Here is a 24,691-nt window from a genome sequence, read left to right as displayed (position 1 = left end):
ATATCATAGAAAAGGGAAATGAAAACAAGCTTGAAAATTGCTTTATGTTACTTTTTGTCAACTTGGCAGTCAACCCAGGCATGTTTTTCTGAAGTAACACCCCTAAATTTTTGTTGCATCGTCTCCAAAAAGCAGAAATGGTGATCAACAGACAGTTGATCTTCCAAACAGAATGACTGCAGAGTTGTTTCTAGGGTTGAGTGCTGCCGAGGGAGACAAGAGGGCTGTGTCAGTGTGTGACCAAGGACACACACTCCACATCAGTGTAAAGGTCTGGAATATTCCCACCCTCTCCCTGCCCTCTTCGCCCACCCCACATACGCCCAGGGTGGGGATAACCATGAGCTCACTGAAGCAAGGCTTGCTGCCAGTGTGGAGCTCTCTGGAATGTAATCCTCTGTTTTGGAGATATGACACCAAAAATAAAGCAAGAATAACCAATTCAAGAACCAGGGAACATCATTCCATGTTAGTAGGATCGGTGAAAAGAGTAACCAAGAAACAGGAGAGAAAAGATTCACACTGTCAAAGCATGTTCAAAGTTTACAGGGGCTCAAGGGCAGACTGGACAAATACGGCAAGAGAAATCTCCAGAAGTGACTAGAGACACCCAAAACAAGCAGGACATATCTAACTCAGCAAAGCAAGTTATTCCACATTCTCCATGTCACCCAGTCAGACACCATGACTCCAACATTGTAAAGGTGTCTTAAAGAGAGGTCCCAGAAATCTTAGCAGAAACTGGAAAGCAGACTGAAGCTAGTCAGTCCTCCAAAAAATTATACGAATTTAAATTTCATTTGTCTTAACACAGATATGCTTTGTTCATGGGCTAACCTTTTCCATAAAAATCAGTATAACCCTAGTCTTAGATGGACTGTTTTTTTCACTATGGTGACAAATACTATGTTTGAATAGAAACTGTGATTTTTAATTTTTTTTTTTTTCTTTTTTTTTCTTTTTTTTTTTTTTTCATCAAGCGAACCACTTTACCACAATTTCACAAATTTGGGTTTGGGTCAGGCTTCCCAAAATTTATAAGAATTGTGCCAGGCTTCCCAAAATTTATAAGAATTGTGCCTGGAACCATCTCATTCTCCCTCCTCCCAGGAAAGTTCCATGCAGACAACAGCTCATTCTATGCACCAGTCAAACCAGAGTGACAGAGTTTGGGCAGGAATTGAGTTTCACTGCAGCTACACATGTAGCACAATTGTCCTGCTGGCTGTAAGAATGACAATGTAGAAAGGAAGAGTGAGACCCATGGCACCTGTGGTCATACACAATGCTCAGACACTCAACAGTCACTATTTTGCATGTCCTTGGATAACAGAAAAAAAAGCTCAGGGAAGGTCTCCGTTATCACAGGCTCAGCTTTCAAACCTGCTTTTCATCCTGTCACTGTGGAACAAATTCCTTTCTCTTTCACATAGGGCGTTTTCTTTTTTTTTTCTTACTACATCTGGCATAATAATGATCCCCATCACTTCAGTTTTGATTGATTCATGTTTTTATATCACAATGAAGAAATTCATTTAAGCAAAGTTGCCACATTTTGTTTGTCAGCATAACACATGGGGACAAGGCTAACTGCCTGGAAAGCCTTAAAGCAGGCTTTTTCCAAAATTTTGTTTTGTTACATTTTTCTGTGGAAAGCAACAGAAATATTTTATCAGATAATTTATGGAAAATAGAATCTAGGATAGACAGCAAAAACAGAGACACTTACTAAATATCATATGGCTTTTACCACAGTCCTTGATTATGTTTTTCTACCTTATCAATACCCCTGTCATTTCTGTTTGAGAATAAAAGGAAAAACTCTTCTGGAAAATATGAAAAATCACGCTCCAAGCACAAACAAGTGTACTTGATAAAACATGAAAGTGCTGTCCTGGGATACATGTTTGAATGACTCTTTAAAATTAGAGAATTATGGAAATTGACATCTTTATTGCAAATGCTTATTTGTTGAGTGCTATTTGACATGTGGAATTACAGTTCACATCAATTTGTTCAGCGTCACTAATGTGTCCTGCATATACATTACCTGCAGATCTTTTAGATCCACATAACATGGGTACATCGGTGGGCAGTGGATTAAGGAAATGAGATTAGCTTAATACTAATTCCCAGTGTCTAAATAAATGACTTCAGCTTCAAGACATCAGCTGAGATAACATCCCAGACAAAATACATCACGGTAAAGTATCTGGCAAGATTTTTATGGTAGGACACAAAAGGAAACAGATGATTATAGTAAAGCAATCTAAAAATCTCCGAACATCTATTCTTTAAAAATTGAATTAGTGTCTCATTTTCCCATTAATCCATAAGCCATATCTCTTTCTGATCCTAGAAATCGGACGTACAGTAAGACACATTTCCAGATGTCTCTAGCACAAAGACCTTATGCCTGTGGAAATTGCAGGAATACTTTTCTCTCCATTACAGTCTCCCTTTAGAAATACCCTTGCACCATGTGGAGTTACTTTTGTTTAACTTAGATGTGCCAGTGCAGGGAAACACAAATACTACCAGCATCTGCTGTGTAGCAGCTAAATCTGATTGAACCATCATGATCGAAATGAGAAATACATTCTCTACAGATCTCCATAATGTAAATCAAAAGCATCTTTAGGGGCATGACTTAAAGTGAGAGCTTCACACAGCCCATGCAGACTGAAGTATAATATACAGGATGGTTCCCATTCTTTGTTGTTTCATCCGAAGAGTTAAGGTCACTGAGAGAGGAGGGAAAATCCAATCGTTACATATTTGCATTATTCTTTCATCTCTCTGTCTTCAGTTCTCAGATGCCTTTTGTGCCTCCTGATGCAGTTTAAAACCCTATTAACACAAACAATTTCTGCAGCTTTATCTGCGGGAAGGGGGTGATGTGTGCCTGTGAACCCACTGCTGCACCTCTATAATAATCAGCAAGCCAGAGGGTTGTGTCTAAAGCTGGTCCCCTGAGAAAGGGGGTTGAATGCGGGTCCATAGCCCAGAGCTTCCAGCAGGAGCAGCTGGAGCTCTGTGCCTGTGCAGCCAGGGCTGGAGAACACCCTGAGTTCTCTTGCTTCTGCCTAATGTGTGTTGTTCTAAAGGGAGTCATTCAGACTGAAATTACTTTCCCAGATTTCTTTTATAACCAGTGGAGAGCAGGCACCATCAAAGGATGCCTCACCTCATCCCACTGCAGTAGGTGTCATCAAAAGCTCTTCAGAGATTGCTAATCTGACTACAGGAGAAGATGAAGTCATTGCCTCAGATCAAACCTCTAACTCCTAAGAGATGAGAGGATGAGATAAACTTTCTTTCCCCTGCTTAACTGCCCCCCCTCATGAACAGAAAAACCATCTACAAAGCAGTAAACTAAAAACAATGACAAATCTGCTAGAACTACAGAGCCATATAGCTTCCATCAGTAAGGTTTTACCAATTTCTTCCAGCTAAGCTTGGTGATCTGTGCCTCACTGAGTTATGGCACTGCATCACATGACTGCTTAAAAAGTATCAAAGTATTTATCTGTCAACCTGCTTTTTGGTTCCCTTTGGAATTGTTCATTTATTTATGCACTGTAAAACCCTCTACAATGGATGGAAATAAAAACTCCCAATTCCAACCCTTCAAAACATCCCAAGAGTTGTAATTGGTTCCCAAAGTATTGTAGCCACCCCTGTGTGGTTCTACACCAAATAAACTTTCTCCATGGAAAACCAGGGTTTGTTAGTCAAGTCGTAGCGGTAGTCAGAAACAATGACTTTATATTTTGGATTGAGATAACATCTCATTGTCTTGCACTGGATGGTTGCACACATGGTTCATGTTAGGTCTGGTATATTTTGCTTTTTTTGTAACATATACATTTGTCCATTGAAAGACAATATTTCCTTAGAAAAAAACACCACAACTCAGGATTTGAGGCCAAGCACTGCCATATTTAAAGTCCTGCATCTCTATACATACATTCTTCACTAGGAACACAGACATGAGAATAACAAAATTGTGAAGAAGGGAACAGAAGAATTTTTGCACCTCGTAGGAAAGAGTTTCTGGGTTCAGTCACCCCACTGTGCTTAAGCATGTGTTTTAATTTTTAACAGTTATGCAAGTTCTGCAAAAATAAATACAAATGTCAGGACAACCAGATTAATGTTGCTACAAGAGGGCAGAGAGGCAAAGGAGAGGACAGGGAAGCAGTGTATGATGGCACGTTGAAGGCACTGCTGTGTGAGCCAGCTGCCAGATGTTGCAGGGGCAAAGCAAAGTGGGGATATGCTGCTTCTGGCCCATCAAACCACCAAAAAAAGCATGCCTGTGTAACATGAGTGCAAAAAATCTGATGCTATAGGTTTCTTGACAAGTGTTATTAACTATCATGGCAACTGTTAAATCCACATAATCTGAAAAGGGGAACAAAAACTCTATTTTGTCTCCCGTGAAGATAGCTAATGACAAGTACAAAACACTCTCTCTCCTTATTCAGCCCTTTTCCAGGCTGTACTGGATTTGCTGCTGTGACTGAGCAGGTGCAGGGCTAGTGGAGAATAAATATAATCAATGAGTGAAGTCTTGAAAAATCAACATCAGGAGTTGACATTTGGAGTTAGATCCTGTGTTTATGTGTGACAACCTTGTGAGAGTAACATCTATAGTTTAACTCAAAGGATTCAGCATAGACCTCCCAAGGCATTCAAGCAACTAAATCCTCCTATCATTCAAATTCCAGATTCAACCCTCTGCTTATCTGCTGTAGCAAACCCAGCATCATCCTGGGCATCTTATTATGGGAGAGCAAAGGCTCAGGCTCCCTTTGCATAACATGGAACAGTTTATGAGAACACAAGATTTAAAAAAAACTGGAGAAAGGTTTCAAGAGGTTATTTGGCTCACAGAGCAAATCTGTTTGGCTTCTGCACTATGTGTTTCACAAACCTGTCAGTCTGTCCACAAGATTTGAAAACACAGATGTTGATTTTGTAAGCTGCTTCTGGTACTTGAACAAATATTGGAGCAGCTTTTCAAAAAGTTAAGCATCATGTAGTCAGAAGAACAGTTTCTAAGTAAACTTATCTGCTCTTACTAAATCTGCTTCACTGAAATAATCATGGTTATTCCATGGATGGTACCTATATACTGATCTACTGAAGCAAGTCTTTCTGAGACTTAGGTAGGAGATAGCACATGTTGCACTTTCATCAGCAAAGGATCGCCACAGAAATGGCGGCATGAAATTGTGTATGACCTGTTAATATTACTAATTGGTATAGGTAACATAGTAATACAGAGATTGTAAGTCATTATATTAGGGCATAACCAAACCTTACAGAGTTGCCCGAGCCCCTGGCACACATCATGTCACAGAACATCCTACATGATGTTGGTGCATCTAACAGATGTTCAGCTATTAAGGAGTTGACATGGTTAGTTACATGGCACAATATTCATAATTATTTCTTGCTCTGTCAGTGAAGCACAAGGGAGAGGAAATGACAAATTCAAATTCAGATATCACCAGACGTGCATTATACATGTCTGGGAAGGAGATGGAGCGAATTCCCCTTCAGGCAGGGATGCTGCTCTGGTTCTGTTATTCAGATTGTGTTGTCTCTTAATCATAGCAGCACAATCCTTCTGTGTCAGATTAAAATATTTTTAACTTCTTTTTCTCTTTACCCTCCTCTTCACCTTTTTTTCCATCTGTTACTGAACAGGCATGTCTGAACTACAACCGCCCTGGAGATGGCAAGAGGGAGAAACACAGCAGACTGGAGAGATGCTTTCCCAGTGGGAATAGGGCTGTGCCAGCCTGAAGACGGCCACACATGGTTCTGGCTCTGTTTCTGGCTCTGACTGACAGGCATTACACAGTCACAGTTTCACAGGTGTTACAAAGGCACAGTTTTGGTCTCTAAATCCATAGGCTAAAATAAAACAGAAACACTTAGCCAGCAATATTCCAAGGACAAAGAACACTTGCTCCAGTGCATTTTGGGAAATGTTGAGAGAATTAAGATTCCAGAAGAGAGGTTAGAATCATAAATTAATTAACTCATGACAGTGATGCAGTCACTCATCACACCAAGGATACACATGAAACTGTTATCTCAACATTATTTCACAGATATTGTGAGCAAAACCCAAATTCAGATCAATACCTTGTTCTCAACATCTTGTTTGACTACCCAAAGCCTACAATAACATGTTGGAGGTCCAAGATTAGAGACCTAAATAATTTTGCAGGTTCAACTTTCAATCTTGTTCTCTAACATTCCTTGTCCTTTGTACATTTTGATCGAGGATATCATATATGTATTTACCATTGTTTCTTTCTTTGGTACAGAGAGTGTGTGTGTGTATCCAAATATCAAGAATATGTTTCTATGCTACTGTCCCTTGTGACAGTTTTCTTAGTACATAGTTTAGCTGTGGATTCTTCCTTATCTTCAAGTTTTCTCAGCCATCAATTTGAAATGCTTTCAAAAATATACAAAAGAGATTCTCTCGCATAACTGCAGCAGTCTCATGCCTTCTGAAAGATCAAAGGTTATTTTACACCATAGATTTGCAGCTCAATTACTTACTTTACAAATTTATACTTATGGCCTTCACAGTATTTTGATCATTGTTTAAATATGACAGATAAAAATTTGCTTTTGTTCCCACTACAGGACCAGAGTGAAAAAATGTCCTTGGAAGAGATGTAATTCCAGAAGCATTTAGACTGCTTTCCTGAAGCAACTAAAAATGCATGTATGGGCATTCTATAATTATAAATTAGTAATTATACATGAGTTGCTTTTTGTAGTAAGTCTAAAGACACACTATATTTACATCCATGAAATCTAGTAAAATGTATGTTCCTTGTCTGGATATCCATGCTGAAGAAATAATGAAGGGCTTTTACACAGCCTGCAGCTTTCTCTGAACTTCCTGGTGAAAGGAAGTTCACACATGACTACACAGTTTGGGGGAGAATTATGCCATTGCTGGCATTGTAGAATATAGATAGTTACAGAATATGGATTGTTGTTGCATGAAGCCATCTTGTCCTCTCAAATGTGCCTTAGTTCTGTTGTTCAGGATGTAGAGAGTTCTCAGTCGTCTTAAGGTGACAATAGGTAGAATCAGGTACTTGTAGTGGATATTTGTGAAGGAGTATTAGGTTAAGCAGCAAGATGAGAGAGTTCAGAGGGGTTGCAGGGGATTTCTGTGGGTGCTAGCAACATGCAAGTAGAAATGACTCCATGTGCATGCAGCAGCTCTCTCTCACCCTTCTGTGCATGTCAAACTGCAATACTGTGCAGAAAAGGCTTGCACAAGAGAAGAGGGAACTCATGAGTATCTCAGCTGAAGGAAACTTCAGATTGCCCTGGACCTGCACAGCTGTGAGTAGGATGGTGATACTTTTGCCTGTTTAGTTTGTCTGGCATCACTTTGTGAATTACAGAGAGTTGATGAGCAGCTCAGTCAAGAAGAAACAAAGCACCATTAAAAAAGGAAAATGAATTCGCAAGCAATAAGAACAGAGTTTACTGAGTCTGGGTGCTAGTGGTGTTTCTCAAGTTCATATTATGTTTGGAGTGTATTGTCCAAACCTATATAAATTACCTTTTTGTAGTGGTAATGGGAGAAAGACTGAATGAGTTTTGAATTAATGTCTCTGCGTATTAATTGCCAAATGTGTCAGGCTTCTAATTTCCCTAGCTATAATGTTTTTTATGGTTGAGAGTACAGACTAATTATTTTTCTTAGTGTTGTGTTGATGACTAAGATGGACTGGAAACATATCATTTTATATATGTATTTGTAGAATTAAAAAGAAATACTGATGCTTCTTTTGGCACATTTGTTTCCTTTAATGGTTTGAATTCTACTCAGAAATAGTTTAATTATGTGACCTTGTATCCTGTTTCAATTACCTTCCCTCTGCTGATTAATCAAGTTCAATGATGAAAAATAGCCCAATACTATTCATATCTTTTGTTATCAAGGAAACAGAGAAGGATGGCAAATGAAATATCAGTTATTATCAGTCAGAGATTTATATTTTCCATCATTAGATCTGAATGCATCAGTCTACATGATGCTGTGAGTTTTTTCCTATGATTATATCCCCATGAATCTTGCCATTGATGGAAAACAGGAATTCACAACCTGATTCACAGATAGTGATTTAACAGAGCCAGTAAACACGTTAGCAAATTGGATAAAGTCTCTTTTATGCATGGTCCATGGCTGGAAAGTAGGGGCTTAAACCATATGGTAAGCAGCAAGGCTGAATGTTCAAAATCAGATATTTTCAACAAAGTATAACCAAACTGATAAACTAGTGCAAAAGATTAGAGCTCTCCTTAATTTTTTGCAGGTTTCCATGGCACAAGAAATTCGATACCCTAAATGATGGGGGAGAGTAATGGTACCTCACAACTGAACAGTTGCTCCAATCCATTTACAACAAACACTTAAATGTCAGTGTCATTTTTCAAACACAACTTATGTTCTTATTTTCATGTAGCATCGAGAGCTAAGATTTTGTCTAAAACATTTCTCTTTCTTCCACTCCCAAAAAACTTCTGTGAAAATAAGCATCACAGAAAGAGAAATTACTCTTCTTATGAAAACATTCAATCCCAACTTTTGTAGATGCAGGTACTGGTACTGCTACAAGATAATATACTCTCTTCATTTTGTCTTCTGAAGTCCTATTCCTGAACCTGCTTTCCAAAGTTAAAGATGTCACTCATTTCTTAGAAATTTTAAGAGTGGTTGGAGGGCAGAACTGGAGGGAATGAGGATTATAGAGGGTGCACTGATTTATGTAAGTATTGTAGTATGTGTTTCTACTGGAGAGATTAATCACTCCAGGTTGTAGATAGATTAAATATTACTGAAATATTACAAGCACCACGAGTTTTATTTTAGGAAATATAAATTGGTAACAGAATAGGCTAAAATTGCAAAGCTTCAAAATATTAATAAAAGAAAGGGTGATACCCACACTGGGAGGAGTGAAAAGCCACTGAATTGAGATTTTTCCCAGTTCATGAATCATTCACAGATTATTTCTAGCTGAGGCACGTGAAGCAATTCACTAGGGAGATACCTGTTCACTGAGCTTGAGTGGTTGTTTGTCAGACAGCAGCACAGCAGGAGTGGTGGTGCTTATTTGGTCATGGGGAATGCTCTGTGTTCCTCAGCTGGAAAACTGATGTAGAAATGGGAGAGATGAATGGCAGAGAAACTCATAAGTTTAGCCATTGCCCTTCAGTGGATCAAATGGGGACTTACAGGAATCAGTGCTGCTGAACTCAGTTCATTTGTGACCTTTTCAGTCTCACCTCCCTTGAGGTCATCTGTCATTCAGCCTGTTCTGATCTCATCAAATTATCTGAAGTAGGAAAATTAGTACAAGGAGAAAAATAATTTCTCATGCTGGATTCCACAAATGTAACAGACTGCAGACTAGTAATAAAAAATAGATATATATATGTCACTGACATCCTAGGAAAACTTTGTCAGTAAAGTTGGTGGAACATTTTGACTAATGAGAGAGTTATGACACAGGCTCACAGTAACTTGAAGGAGGGGTCAGATGAACACAATGAATCGAGCTCCACAGGGTCCTCCCCTGCTCAATGCAAGGGGCTGGATCTGAGTAGTACCTTGATCCTTTCAATCCCATCATCTATGATTTACCATTAAAAAGACTTCCTTGCAAAGAGCTGACAGAAGTCCAGTTTTGTATGCAGGGAGAGCTGCAGGGACTGAGGCGTTATTGTTCTGTCGTTGTCTAAGAAGCCTCTGTGTGCCAGTAGATATTTATAATCTGGTATGCTTTTTAATAAGTGTGATATCTCCCAGAGAACAGCATGTTTGGTATAATTCTAGTGGGATATATGAAACACAAGTTTCATGTGAATGATGGAGCTGCCAGGGGAGGTATGTGACAAGCTGCATTTGCAAGGTTCTGTGTGTTCAGGAACACACTAGAAAAAACAACCAAGCTGCCACCTTGATTGGATCTCTTCCTGCTAACAAATTAAACAAATAAAAATGAGAACATTAAACAAAGATTTCTGGATGCCATGAATTGAGAGAGCACTAGTGTGCCTGCACATGAACATGAGTGTTTACAGTAGAAAAATCAAGGCAGTTTAGTCAGGGCAGCACCACTTGCCCTATATAAATTTAATTTGGTCAGACTCACATAACACATAGAGCTACCAAACATAAAAAGGTCCCTTTGCGGTAATTTTCTTACAGCAGAAGATTCACTTTGGCTTTGCACATGCAGTGCCACATTCTCACTGGGTGTAAAATATCACACAAAGCAGAGGATAAAATTATCTGAATGTTTCTAACAAAATCGAAGGAACTGTAAACCTTGTAAAGAGGAAATACTTCTCATTTTCTTCCTTACCCCTTCCGCCAAGTCCCTAGCTTTTCATGACATAATATATATGTAAGGCTTTTGTTTGAAAAGCCATATTTATATTTCCTCCAATAAACAAATATGAGATCATGCTGTGTTGCTGGAAACATGATAATTAGCTTTGCTGCAATATGAGAGCCTGAGGTGATGTAGTGATAGATTATGGCACACAAACCACATCCCTAAGCATTTTCCAGCAATCATATGAGGAAATTATGAGATTTACAACTGGACCAGCTATAGAAATAAAATACCTCTTCATAGCTCTCTCATTGCAACTAGGGCTCTGTGTGTTTTACTGTGCGGTGATGCTAGATTTCCTTGTTCGTGTTGCTGAAACAACAATGAGGAGGTCACTGATGCTGCATTTGGAGAGTACTCTTGAAATGTTTCTGTTTCAGTTGAAGCACATAACACTTTCAGATAAAGAGGGATAGAGACAGCAGTGAGCATCCGCTAAATATTTGATCTGGATGTCAAAGCAACAGAATTAAACCAGTATCAATTTTCTTGCACATCAGCATAAGAACCAAAGACAAATGCAGCACTGAATTTATAGTTCAGACCAGCTGGATGATCAATAAATTAAAACACAGAAATCTGCCAGATGAGCCATTTCTCCATTTAGCTTTGTTAGCGAAAGGTATTATCTGCCCTACCATAGTTTATCGGCTTCTGAAAAGCTGGTTTATTAAAACACACAGCAGTGAAGAGGTATTAGCTGGTATTTTCTTTAAAGCTCTAGTAAGAGGCCCATTAAAATATAATTTAACATCAAAGAAACTTTTCAAAGGGGAGATGGAGTGAGTCAAATTTTACCCAACAAAACTAATGCTATCATACTATAGTCCAGCTATTGGGACTGTAAATTGCATAGGTCTGTGATGATAATTCTGTTTTAAAATATCAGTATTTCCTAACAATTTTATATGGACATGCACAAAATTACCTTCAGTGAATACTAAGCTTCATGATAACCTTTTCAATCCGGTGCCCAGGTAAGAGCAGAAGATAACAGTCAGCTTTGAAGGAGATACAGAAACTGTTGGCTAATGCAGAAGAGTTAAATACTTCAGATCAGATTCTCAGGATATATTACTCAGCTTCTAAGAGCAACTCTTGACTTCAATGTGCAAAACGCTTTGTACAGTGACACTCAAGTAAAATAGGAGCCAGCTGAGATAAAACCAGAGGTATAGTCATCACTATTCACTGGTTTCTTAAAATGAAATATTTTGCTCGACTACCTCATTCTTCTGTGGAAGTGTTTCCTCCTTCAAGAATGACTAATAATATTTTTCTGTTTGCTCCATGGAGATTTCACTGGTCGAGTGTAAGGTGAAAACCAACTAAGCTTCGCTATTTTATTGTCTAAGGAATAGGCATGGTTTGACATCAATGGTTTTCAAAGTGCTGGTTTTATGCCCTTCAGAACAGTTAGGTTAGAGGTCCATGAAAAGCAAATGAAAAAACTAGGCTCACTCTGAATGGAATCTATTTGGTCAGCATCTCCTGTAAAAAGTATCTCAACTAAATAAAAGGGAAAAAATTAAATTCATCATTTTCTGTTTGGTTTTTTAAATAAATTTGTTAACATCACTAGCATCACATTGTTTATCCAGAGCTATATAAAGACATGCCAACACACAGGAAACTTCAGCCCTGCCTCCCTGTATTTCCTTAGGAGATTTGGGCAATAAGACCCACCTGACCAACCACTCAAAGGAGCCCCCTCTCTCATGTGGGGCATTTCCTGCCACTGCTGTGGCCTGGAGGAGGAGAGGGGTTACAGGGGGCAGCCAGGCAGACCTTTTCTTCTGGGATGGGGATACACATGATGGAGTATAGAATGGTGAGGAGAGCTCTGAAGCAACCTCCAATCTCTACCATGTCTGCACACAGCGGCAGAAAAAGGCAAGAAATGCACCCCTTCTATTCCCAGCCACCACCCCACAGGGTGACAGGGACACTGGCATCCAGCTCCCGTTCCTGCTGACTTCTCCCTACCATGAGCTAGAGCACATACACTCACTGAACACATCACCATCTGCTCAAGGACAGGAATGTGACATATTTTTCAAACAATCTCCTTTGATGAGGCAATTTTCTCTCCTGCTTGCTTCATTTTTAAACAGGCTTTTTGGTGGTGAGGACTGGAAGAGATTGGAAATACTCATCATTTCTGATTTCACAAACCTGCAGGAACCAACAGTCAGTGTTTGAGAGTCTGAGCAAGAAGGCACCAAGACAACACAACATTACAACAAAGCATCTTCATAACCCTTTCTCCATGTGCAGTATTCTTTCCCATCAAACCCTGTTCACTGCTCTCCCAGCCAGAGGCCCTATGGAAAGTTTTCTGTGCTAGTCAGCTGGAAGATGTGTTCAAAAGCTTTTTCCTTCACTGCAGAGAAAGCACCCTGGGCACCAGCTTGGAGAGAGGAAGAGCTGCCAGATGAGGCAGAAATAGATCAGCTGCTCTTCCATGGCCCACAAAGAAGAAATCCTTCCCCTTGTGCTGCAGAGATCCCTTCCTGATCTGAGTGAATGAAGGACAGCCCATTTTCCCTCAGGAAAAGGGAAAATGCTGGGCACTGTACATCTACACTTGTATCGATTGTAAACTTTGCTAATGCAGTTACTGCTGTGCTGCCAATCTCTGCAGCAATCTATGCTGGCCTAAAGAATGGATCACAGATACAAAACATATTTTTCCAACTTCAGTGGTAAGAGGGAAAAATATTCACATGCAACAGATGTCCACATACGTAAAAAGCAACAGCAAAACTTTGGCCTGCAGGAAGGAAAGAGCCATAGCACCAGTATAGGAAACGGGTGGCTGTGGCTTGTATCCAAGCTTAGCCACTGTCATTTTCCTCGGCTTGCTACTTCAGTTGAACTGTGTTTGGGCTGGGTCTCTGTCAAGAGCTGAGGAAAATAAGGACAAAGTTTACCCATTTCAAAACATGAAAAATAAGAGGAGGTTAAAGTATGTATTTTGAATTGATTCAATTCCTATTAAACACCTTATATATACATACATCTTATTTAAAGTAAGTCACGTAAACTTGGAAAGAAGCAATTTTGTTATAGAAAATAACCATAACCTAAAAGAGGAGTTTCATCCACCTTTTCTGTTTCAACTTCCTGTCAAAACCATTTCCTTGTATTCCTTATCTTACACTACTAAAATCTAAGCAGGGATGAAATACCTGGTGCTAGAGCTTGGAAGACACAAGGACAAGCACAGCCCACTCCACAGAGGTTTACCCAGCCTGGCTGCTCCTGGCTTCAGTCCAGGCTCAGCTGTGCAGGGCAGTTGAAGCAGTTGTGCCTTCCAATCACATGGCTGCATCCCAGGCTCCCATACTGAGGGACTGGCCCCTCATCTTTACTTGGATTGAAGGCTCACATCTCATTTGTTTATTTCTCCTATCATAACTACTCTAGGACAAGACAGGTAACCCAAGCAGACTTCTTAATAGAAGAAGAAAGGCCAAAAGTGCATTTTCTCATCTCTATCAGAAAATGGCTCACCTCTCCTCCATCTCCTCCCCACTCCTTCCCCATCCACTCAGTTGCTCCCACCTCCCTCCCATTTAATTTCCAACTGGAAAAGTGCTAGTCACTGTCTTTTCCAAAGAGGATCACACAACATCCCTTTGGCAATGGCACCGATGAGTGTGAAGGAAAGTAATACTAGGAACAAGGTAATGGAGCCTAAATTCTTCTAAGGTAATTTGGAGCTGGAAATGATGGAGCAAGCCTGATTGAAGTTTGCTGCCAGATGTCCATGAACCAGCAGCCAGCAGTCCCAGGAGCCTTGATCAGGAACTGGTGTCCCAAGGACAGGAGGTAGAAGGAGAGAGATGGCAAGGGCTTTGGAAAAGATTACAGCATGCACAGGAACTGACTTTCCAGCCCAAGAGCAACTTTAACTGGTGCCAGAGGAAGAAGTAATGAAAGGGATTTTTACCGACACAAAGAGGAAGGAGACGACAAAATGACATTCTGAGTCCAACCTCAAGGAAAGCATTTAATGAAAAGAACAAAAATATGTGCTGAGAGGCCAAAAGGCCAGGAAGCCAAACTGGGAAAGCTGAATGGATCTATCATGTCCAAATCCTCAGTAGTCCCAGAGACTCTTGTAATCTTACTTACAAAAACAGGAGACATTAGAAGCTTACACAAGACCTCTATGAACATAAATGAATAGAACACAATTGGCTCTATACAGGGACAAGCATACAGCTGGAATTCAGATTAGTAAAAAATGTCAAGTTAGAAATAGCTGCATAAATACTGCTACAGTTAGCAGAAGAAGGTGCCTACAGAAAAAGGCAGTACCCAGGATTCAGTATCAGATAATATATTGTATATAGTACAATATTAAAAAGTTAAGTGAGTCTGGACTTGGTCACTGAAAGACCCTCAGGTGAAGTAAGCTAGGCCTGGAGATTTGACATCAAAAATGGTGCTATTTTTATGTGCTTTTCTTTTAGGGTGCCATCAGAACAGTGTGCAGAGGATGTGTTGATCCACAGGAAAAAATATTTTGGTAAACACTTTGTTCCAGTCTCTGAAACCAGCAGAAGTCATGGGCACATATTTTCTCAGATGATCTTTAGGAAAAGACTTCTCTTCAATGGCAGTGTGTGGCTTTAGTCAGTAACTAAAAGTACTTGTAAAATCAGGTAATTCCCCCTAACAAAATTTTAATATCAGCCACTATTGCGAGGTTGTAACTATAAATGCAGCATTACTCATAATGGCTGTAGCCATGACAAAAGTGATCATACCAGACAAATATCTTCTGTTGCAAGACAGGCTAAGGCATGGAGTTATTTCCTATGAAACATCACAGATTTCTGTGATAGATTATCTGTTGTTTCATAGCCAAGGCTTCTGCTTCCAACACTGAGCTGAAACATTAGAAGTAAAACTTTGAAAAAATAGTAGAAATAAATGTACAATTGGACTCAGAGAGCTTAAAGATCCTTTCCAACCTAAATGTTTCTGTGATTCTATGACTGATTCTATGACTAGTTTTGCTTTTAATTTGTTTTCTGGTAGGCAGAGGAACTGAAAATGTTAATTTCTACACCTAAACATGTAATTAAGACACATGACAAGGCTAATCTCTGAGGTTTTACTGAGACAAATGAAGTCAGCTTCACTATGGCAGATTTTGAATGGGAAAAGATGAGTCAAGTCTACAGGTCCATTCGTATTTGTATTTTTTCTGTTTTCAAAGTTGGGAAAAAGGTTGAATTTTCATCTCTGTATGGGATGCTTTCATGGTACATTTAAGATCAGTAAAAAATGGTTAGTCAAGTCCAGTACAGAAGCCAGACCACACTGTCCCACTACCCCAAAAAAAGACTTTGTCCTTTTAAGTCTGTTCAGCTTCCCCACCTTGGCCCCACTTCCATCCATGCACTTTAGCACCAGGCTGCTATTGGAGGTCATGCTGCTGCAGGAAACATGACACACAGTGACAAAAAAGCCCAAATTACAAGGTGTTTCTTGGTAGAAAATCCTGCTTCGTTTGCCCCTCTTGCCACTGCCCAAATTGCAGTCCCAAGGCATCTCCTCTAAAAGAGCCCAGGGGATCAGCTAAAGAAGAAACCTAATTCATCACCAAAGTTTCTGTGCAACATTTACCTATTTTTTTTAAATAATTCCAGTCTCCAGCTCACAATTTTGTAAATGTACTGATAAGCGGTACTAATTAATATGATCTTTTGGGGCAGGGAATTCAGCATCTTGAATTCCATGTGCCAGTGTATCTCACATTCCATGACACATCCCATGTGTCAGTGTATCTCACACTGACACAGCTCAGAAGCCACCTCAAGTGAATAAGGATTTTTTTCCTTTTCACAACCAATGACAATTACTTTAAATGTCTTTGACATTATTAATGTCTGATGCAACTCAGTTTCATAAATTCCTTGCAGTAGAAACAACAACAATTTGACATTCATAAGTATCATTGCAAATATAGAGTGAACATTAATTTATTATCCTGAAGTAGCACAAATGTATGGTTGGAAGCAGGATGAGTTGTAATAACTTCTGAATGTATTCCATATTGTAACACTCAGTGTAGTCCATGTTTGTCAACTTACATTTGCTCTGCTGGAACTGGATTTTATTAAGGTAAATTAGCAGCAAGATGGGGAATCATACTTCAGAATTTGTCCCATTCTCCCATGTGAAATCAGAACATAAGTGTATCATTGAGGCTGCTTATTCCCACCACTGCTTTTTGCAGTTTCACTGATTTCTCACCTAGCTGAGAAAACATTTTGCTGTGAGACATCTGGCTGTGGAATGCTCGGAGCTCTGAAAAGTCTGGTGCATCCTCTGAAGTAGACAGCTTTGAAGAAATGTAACATAGTTTTAAGCAATTTCAATAGACCAAAAAAAATATTTAACAAAAGCTCACCAAACACTATCCAAGATCCTGTAGCTGTTGTCATGGACTTCTCTGAGTATGTTGCCCTGGCACACACTGATGTAACTGAGACAGTGAAAATATTATGGGCATAGAAGTACAACCCCAGCAGAAAAGTTGTGAGGGAATGCACTCTGGAGCAAAGAAGGAATTGTAAAAATAGAGAGAAGTGGAAAATCAAAAGTAGAGAGAATCTGTTTTTTCCAGCTTTAAGTTTTTCTCTCATGAATGATTCTCAGACGTGAGAGCTACCCAGCTCTACTGCAGTTACCCCTTCCAGCCCTGTGCATAGTTAGTTAGGCCTGACTCAAAGAGAGCACTCATATTTCTTTGAATTGAAAACTGTTATTCTGATTGTTACTCAGAAAAAATGGAGGTTTTCTGCCTTCATTCTGACACAGCTCCCTTTAATAGAAAGGACCAACCATTATAGCAACTGATCATGCAGAAGCACTTGTGGTGCAGTGGAATGATGATACAGACAAACTCCAAAGTCAAGAAAATTTCATAAAACTGTCTTGTGAGGGGTTATGAAAGAATAGGTAATGAAGAGAAGGGGTTGATAAGCAGGGGGCTCCTGGAAAAGGGCACCAACATAAATCACATCACCATGAAAGGAAGACACAAAGCATTGCAAGGAATTACCTTTGCTAAATGAGGTGTCCATGTTTCTTAAACCTCACAGCAAAGTATACAGGCAGGAGAAATAGAATCAGATTACTAAGGACAAGCTTAGAAGTTCAATGTGTTGTGCCAAGAGTAGCAGGTAGGGACATAGATAATGTTCCACTAATGGCCAAATTTATAAAAATGTTTATAGAAAAGAGTCAATGAAAAATTAATCCACGAGGCAGCTGAGATGAAAAGTATTGAGATATTGCTCAAAGAAAGTATGAAAGTCATATCTAAAATCAGAAAGATTTTTTCAAATTGACAAGTCTTGACACACTGTCATCATAAGTAATTTTAAAGAGCAGCTTCGTTGAATCACCAAGTCATTAGCAGTTACATTTTAAAGGATATGGAAAAAGGTGAAATGTCTGAAGAGGGCGGATGTGGCATCTACTTTCAAGGAAGAGGGGAAAAAAGGCATCAGGGAACCAAAGACATATCTACTTCATTTCATTTTCAAGAAAAATACTGGAGCTAAATGAATAAATGATTACAAGAACATAAGTGGAATCAAAGTGATGAATAATAATACATACAGATTTTTCAGGAGCATATTCTGTCAAGACAATATCGGCATTTTCTCTGACAGGACAGCAGGTCTGGCAAATAAAGGAGAAACAATAGATGTGATGTATCTTGACATTAGACATGATTTTGACTATTTTATACAATATTTCCCTAATCAGACTAGGAAAGTGTACCTGAAAAGCCACATTCTGACAATACTGCCATGCACTGAAGACAAAAAAATACAGTCAGCCTCATTTCATCTATAAAAGTGGTCAAAGATAGAACCCCAGGAAAGAATGGTTAAAAAAAAAATCAGATTATGGTTCAAGGAGTGTCTAAGCAGAGGGTGATCTCCTTATACTTTTCTTTGTGGAATGTTTGGTTGCCTTTCTAAACCAGTAATTTTTTTTCCTCCACCCAAAATCAACTGTGGCAAGAAATACTAGGAACTTTACTTCACGGTACATGACAAGCAACATCCAGTTATTTTGAATCTGATTCTTGCTATTTAATTTTATTTCACTAGTTCTTACACTGGAAAAGAGAAAAATAAGTCTGTGTTCCCCTTTTCTATGGTACTTGTAATATGACAGACCTCAACTGTATGCCCTTCTTAGATACTCTTTTCCTATCTGAAGTTTCCTATAGGATTAGTTGATTTTCACAGAGAAGCTACGTTTGATCATTTTTCCTCAAACTTTTGCAGTTGTGCTGTACCTTCATTCTGATGGGAGATTAAACTACTCTCAGTGCATAGAAGTATTATTAGAATGTGAGCTGTTCTAAGGATTTGTGTCATTGTTAGTCAGAATCTGAGCTTAAGTCAGAAAGGACTTGCTAGTGCAGAAAAAACAAACCCATACCAATATTGTATAAAGAGAGATGTTGCCTGAAAATCTTTTGAAGTGGTCTATCCACTTACTGATTATATTAGTGATGGAGAAAAACAAGACAAAAATATGAACCCGTAGGACAAGATTGAGAAGAACTCACTAAGAATGATTAGGGGCTGCGCAAGTAAACAATCTGGGAGCAAAGACTAGGGAAACTGGACTTCGTAATATTACTAAGAACAATCCAGAAGGTTAGCTGGACAAAAAGTCTTCAAATAGATGACAGAGTAAAGAAGTATTCTTGTGTCTATTTTTGTGGCAGGCAGGACAAGAGGTAGTCCTATTGCCTAAGAGCAAGGAGAAGCCCAGGGACACTGTAGGAAAACCTTGTGGGTTGCAACGCAAACGAAGCACTTGTGCCTGAAGTGGCTGGGGGACTCCACGAAGAAAGACTATAAAATGAGCTAGACAGATATCTGTGGGAACAATAACACCTGGCTCTGCTCTAGGACTAGTGATGGAGAAAGAAAACCCTCTACAAATTCCTCCCATCTCTGGATTTTTCTGAAGCCCTGTACAGTAGTGAACTTGGAGAACACCTAATTCTTGAAAGTTCTTTTCTTTAAAATGTTGCTAGATTACCTTTATGTAAAATATGTCTGTTTTATTTATTTGTTGAGGGTTTGGTTTTACCTCCACAAAGATCACTGAAAAGCTCACTGACCTAAATGGACACTTTCCACATTATGGATAGTAAAGTCAAATAGAATCTCTTAAGATAAGTGCTATTGCTTCACTTAACATTTTATTTCTTAAATCTTTAATCTGTGTTAGATTATGCCTTGCTTAGCACTATTTATGGGACTTCATGTGACTTGTAGTTTCTGCACATGACAATTGGGACTGATCCAACTCTGATAGCATGGCTTGCAAAGCCATCAGTCTTTGGGGACAAGGCTCAAAAGCTCATTCTCAGATTTCCAACTCCTATTTCCAGCTCATGTCTGTCTCTATTAATGCAAAATTGTTTTGTTGTTTATCTGCCAAAGAGATAAAACAGTTTAGAGATGCTTAGTAAATCTGTTCATATTTTTATTTCTAACTTCCTCTCCTGAATTTGATTTTTCCCTGAGGGAATCTGGTACAGGATATGCTTATGCTTGCTTTTCATTTTTCAGGCTGCTCAGCAAATGGATGTTCTTTTTCCTCTTCTACAGGATTTCCCACACAGTATATAATTCATTAATAAAACTTTTCCAGAAACAGGAACGAAATCAAAAATTTTGCACTCCTAAATCCAGCAGTTTCTGTGGAGCAAGGGTAAAAATTAGAATGTGGTTTAGCATTTCTTTTTTTAGCACTTACACATCCCTGACTGGAGAAAATTACAGCTTTATCCAGAAAATAAAAATTATTCAGGTTTATATAATATTTTAAACATCCAGAATGGAGTAGTGTCAAAAGGAAGCACTGGGGGAGGGCACAAAGGGTTAATGGCCTTTCTTGGGAAAAGCACTGCTTTGGGCTTTTCCCACAGCGTTTGCCAGCAGTGACAAATCTAGAGGAAGGGGCCTTCCCGCAGGATGAGGAGAGAGTGGAGAATGTAGACCAGAAGGCAGGAGAAGTGTCAGAAAGGAGTCCGAGATTTTTCTGGTTTAAGGGTCTACATGAAAGGCAGTGGGACTGTAAGCAGAGCTGTTCGTGAGTCACACAGCCTTATCTCGGGCGTACAGGAACAATAGCACTGAGCAGCAGTGGATGTGCCCTATCACATCTGCCAGATTAACCCACAGATAGCAAATCTCTGCTTTTAAGCCCCTTATCTGGTTCAGCGTTCACTTCCAAGACTTTCTAAAACTAGTCATAGTCCCTCCGGGCATATTTTTATCTTCTGAAAGGCTGGTAGTGGGGGAGATAGTTAACCTCCCTCTTGGGTTTATCATCCTGACAGGCATGTGTCAGTCAGGCATTTGACTGCACCAGCCTCCGCTTCTTCAGCAGCTGCCACTGCTCTGGATGTGATCCTCCAAAGGGCTCGCTGTGCCTTCCTCCCCGGGGCCTTGTGCAGCAAGGCACTCGAGGTCAGCACAGACAAACGCTGCCGACTCTCTTTGTCCTGTTTGTTTGTTTGATTTTTTTATTTGCTTGTTTTTCATTTAGGAACGCCTCTACCTCTCTCTCAGGAGTCAGCAGCTGATTTGCCTGTATTTATACATACCCCTCCCTACACCTGCCCCAAACTGCAGACTGGTCCAAATTGTGATGTCTATGCCGGTACACCCTTCATGAGATTTTCCCTAATATCTTTTCATGACATATCCATTGTGCTTTGTGAGACAGGCTTAGCCTGCTCCACATCTAAGGGAGGCTTTTGAGGACATATATGTGCACGACTTTCACCCAGAAGCGAGGAAGCTCAAGGAGGAATGACCTGTCTATTATTGAATCACACCACATTATTGTGAAACTCACCCATTGCACAGCATCCATTCAAAGCATGATCAATTTTCATCGGCTATTCACTGAACTTCATAAATATTTGAGCAGTCAAACAGTCCTTAAAGGGAGGGATGAAGCCTATAAAACTAACACCCAGACTTTAAAAACAGCTTGCTATAGAATGTTCTTACAAGTACTAAAGGAAAAAAAGGGCAGTCTCTCTGAACTAGGAGATTTTATTTCTGCTTTTCATGGTTAAATTTGAAATGACTGGCTCCAAGTAAACATCTGTGTTTGAACTGAAAAAAAAGTGAGATGTGCTTTTATTTAGGCGATAAAGAACAAGTAAATTGTGCTCTTGCTAAAGCTTACAGGTTTGGATTAATGTCTGAATTTGAAATGATTAGCTTTCACACTGCAAATAATCTCTTTTGAAAAATTAGGGATATTTTTCTTTTGATTCTTTCAAGTCAATTTAGTTCTGGTGAAAGCTGCTTGATTGACAGCCCTGGAAACCAACACTCTGAGGTCATAAGCAGTCTGGGCAGAGGGATGTAACATGCATAGCAACAGCATGAGTTTTCACAAACTGCTGGTACATCTCAAAATGGACTTCAAACATCTGGCTCCGTGGGACACAGCCACACTACCCAGGCAGATGTTGGCTTTTCAGGCCTGAAAAGAATGGTGCCCTTCAGGAAAATCCCATTTTGAAGGATTTCTGTGAGAAGTCACATGAAAATATTGTGGAGAAATTTGTCCTCCCAGGGATCAGAGAAGAAAAAGAAGCAAACCCAGTTCTGAAGAATTTTTCACAAGCTCTCCAAATTCCAGTTATTCAAACTAGTGACAAGTTTCAGCTCTGTCCACCCACCACTATTTCCTGTTTGGCAGAAGAGTGGAGGGAAGGGTAAGAGAGGCAAAGTTCATTTCCCATTTGCATCACTAGCGAATAAATATTCCTGCAGCTTTTATTATTATCATATGTGCATGCTGTATAACTCAAAGGCAGATTCATCTCTCCTGAATAAATTTAATTTACAAAGTTGCACTGCATCAAAACACAAATAGGAGCGGGTGGTCAAGAAGTCCCACTCTAAGGTATTATGTATAATTGCCAAACCTTTCTGAAGAAATCTGCGGTGTCCCGGAGCACCATTGTGCTGACAAAAGCAGAACAGGAAGGAGATTCTTTACATGTCCAAATTTCTATTGCTGTCCCAAAGGTGTAGTCACCTGCACTAGGGCCAGTGAATTAATCCATGGGAACTGGGAGCTGGTCTTTATGTCCACGAGGAGCCTTGCAAGTAATATCAGACACTGCTGTAGGAAAGAGCACGTGAGGGAGTCAAAAGATCTGAAAATGACCGTCTCTCGCCATGAGAGCAGTCACAACATGCTCACGCTATCAAAAATCCCCTGGTCTCCATCAGAAGAGGTTTTTACAGTGAAGTCCAAACCCTTTAAATGTTTAGTACTTGAAACACTATTCAGATGGCAAGCAAAGCCATCCTACCGAACACAACTTTTAAGGTCAGAGGAAAAGCTAGGGCAGAGCCAGGCTCTGTATTCTCTGATCGCCTCCAGGCATCCAGAAATTATATTACGATGTGAGCAACTCTTGTAATTCCCTAAACCCCTTACTTCAAGCCTATAAGGGTGTGATTATAATGGTAATAAAACCAAGTATATATCTTTCAAGACTTCTTTTTTTGTGTGTGTGTATATATATATATCTACATAGATAGATTTTGTTGCTGTTAAAACTAAATGTACCATTTTGTTCTCATATTAATTCACATTTAAAAACAATAAATGGGAGGAAAATTTCAGTATGGGATTATTAGTGTTACTCTTGATAGTCGAAGCACATTCTTCAAAAAGATCTGTACTCTGGCCCCATCAATGTCCACTTTTATACTAATGCTTTTGAGAAATTGCAAGTCAGGAATAACAAGATTCTTTGGTAAGAAATGTGGAGACCGATGAAAGTCTGACCTAATTAAACCAGTGCCAATGCTTTCATTAACTTCAACAGAATTAGAATTTCATCCATGATATTTGTCTCATTTCCAATGCATCAGTCCATGCTTTTATCATTATTCCCTTCTCATGTCACTCACTGCATTGTTTTTCTGCTTTTTACCTAGAGATGGGTTGTGTGCCCGTGATGTCTTTAGAGTCTTGCTTGAATGCTGAAGACACCAGGACAGATGCACTTACAGGATGAGTCTTCGACTTGAAAGCAGTCCAGAATAGCAAACTTTTCTTTGTTCCTGAACAGCACTCAGCATTAAGGTTGTCAGACCTCATCAAAGCTTGGTTACCGCATGAGAAATCACTTAGAAAAGCTAGTCTGAATAGATGAGCAGTGTATTACATAACGCACTTCACTATGCACCTCACTATCCTATTGGCAGTAGTGATGGGCAGTGTGTTCAAAGAGCAGGGACTCAATGAAAGTGAGTTTATGCCTCATACTTACTGAGAATTCCTCATTCTTGGGGAATAATTGCAATTCCCCAATCCAAATCACAAATGCTTGTGGATGTGCAATGCATGATGCGTTGAGCTTCATTTTATTCAAATGCCCTACAAATTAGACTCTTTGCAGCATAGTATCCAACTTTTTAGACCAGTGGCCTGAATTTTTTTTCAATTGCGTGCCTGATATCACTAGAATTTCCCTCTTTTAAAACTGTTCTTTGTATAATTAACCACTTTAATTGTCAGATCGAACAAGCAAAAGGAAAGAACAGTTCTAGATCAGATAATGTTTAATGCTTTTCTTGCTTCTTCTTGTAATACTTTGCAACTTTCAGCTCTTATTTTTCAATAGAAGCCTACTTAATGGATTTGTTTTCCTCTGCAATATTAAGCCTCAGTGTAAAATAACTTCCCATTACTTATGATTTCCACTTGATACCTCAGCTGGCTGCCAGCAAGGCTTGGGTGTCAGGCTGTGTACCAGAGTGTATTCCCATGAGGACAGATGGGAGAGCAAGAGATCACCAAGTCTGATTTCAGAAATCATCCCTTGTTCCTTTTAAAACAAACTAAATCAATAGGGTCAGCCATCATTTCAGACTCACCCATCTGAGGCCTGAGGAGTTCTGCAGTGAGGAGGTACTTACCGCTCAGCAAGAAGACAGCTTCACATCTGTTGAACTCTGCTGAGGTTCAGTAGAGAGAAGCTTAATTAGTAGCAGCATCAGGTCATTCTAATTTGATCAAGAGCAAATCTTAACAGAAATACTTCACTGGTTTCAGTGGAATAATTTGTTTCAGTGAGGTGAAAAGGATTTGGCCCCGGAACTGCATAATAGACTTAGATTGAC

The sequence above is a fragment of the Corvus kubaryi genome, unplaced genomic scaffold (assembly GCF_017639235.1).
Source record: "Corvus kubaryi isolate FWS band 111438036 unplaced genomic scaffold, C.kubaryi_AGA036_p1.0 split3-73, whole genome shotgun sequence".
NCBI classification, from domain to species: domain Eukaryota; kingdom Metazoa; phylum Chordata; class Aves; order Passeriformes; family Corvidae; genus Corvus; species Corvus kubaryi.
This window is presented reverse-complemented; position numbering follows the sequence as displayed.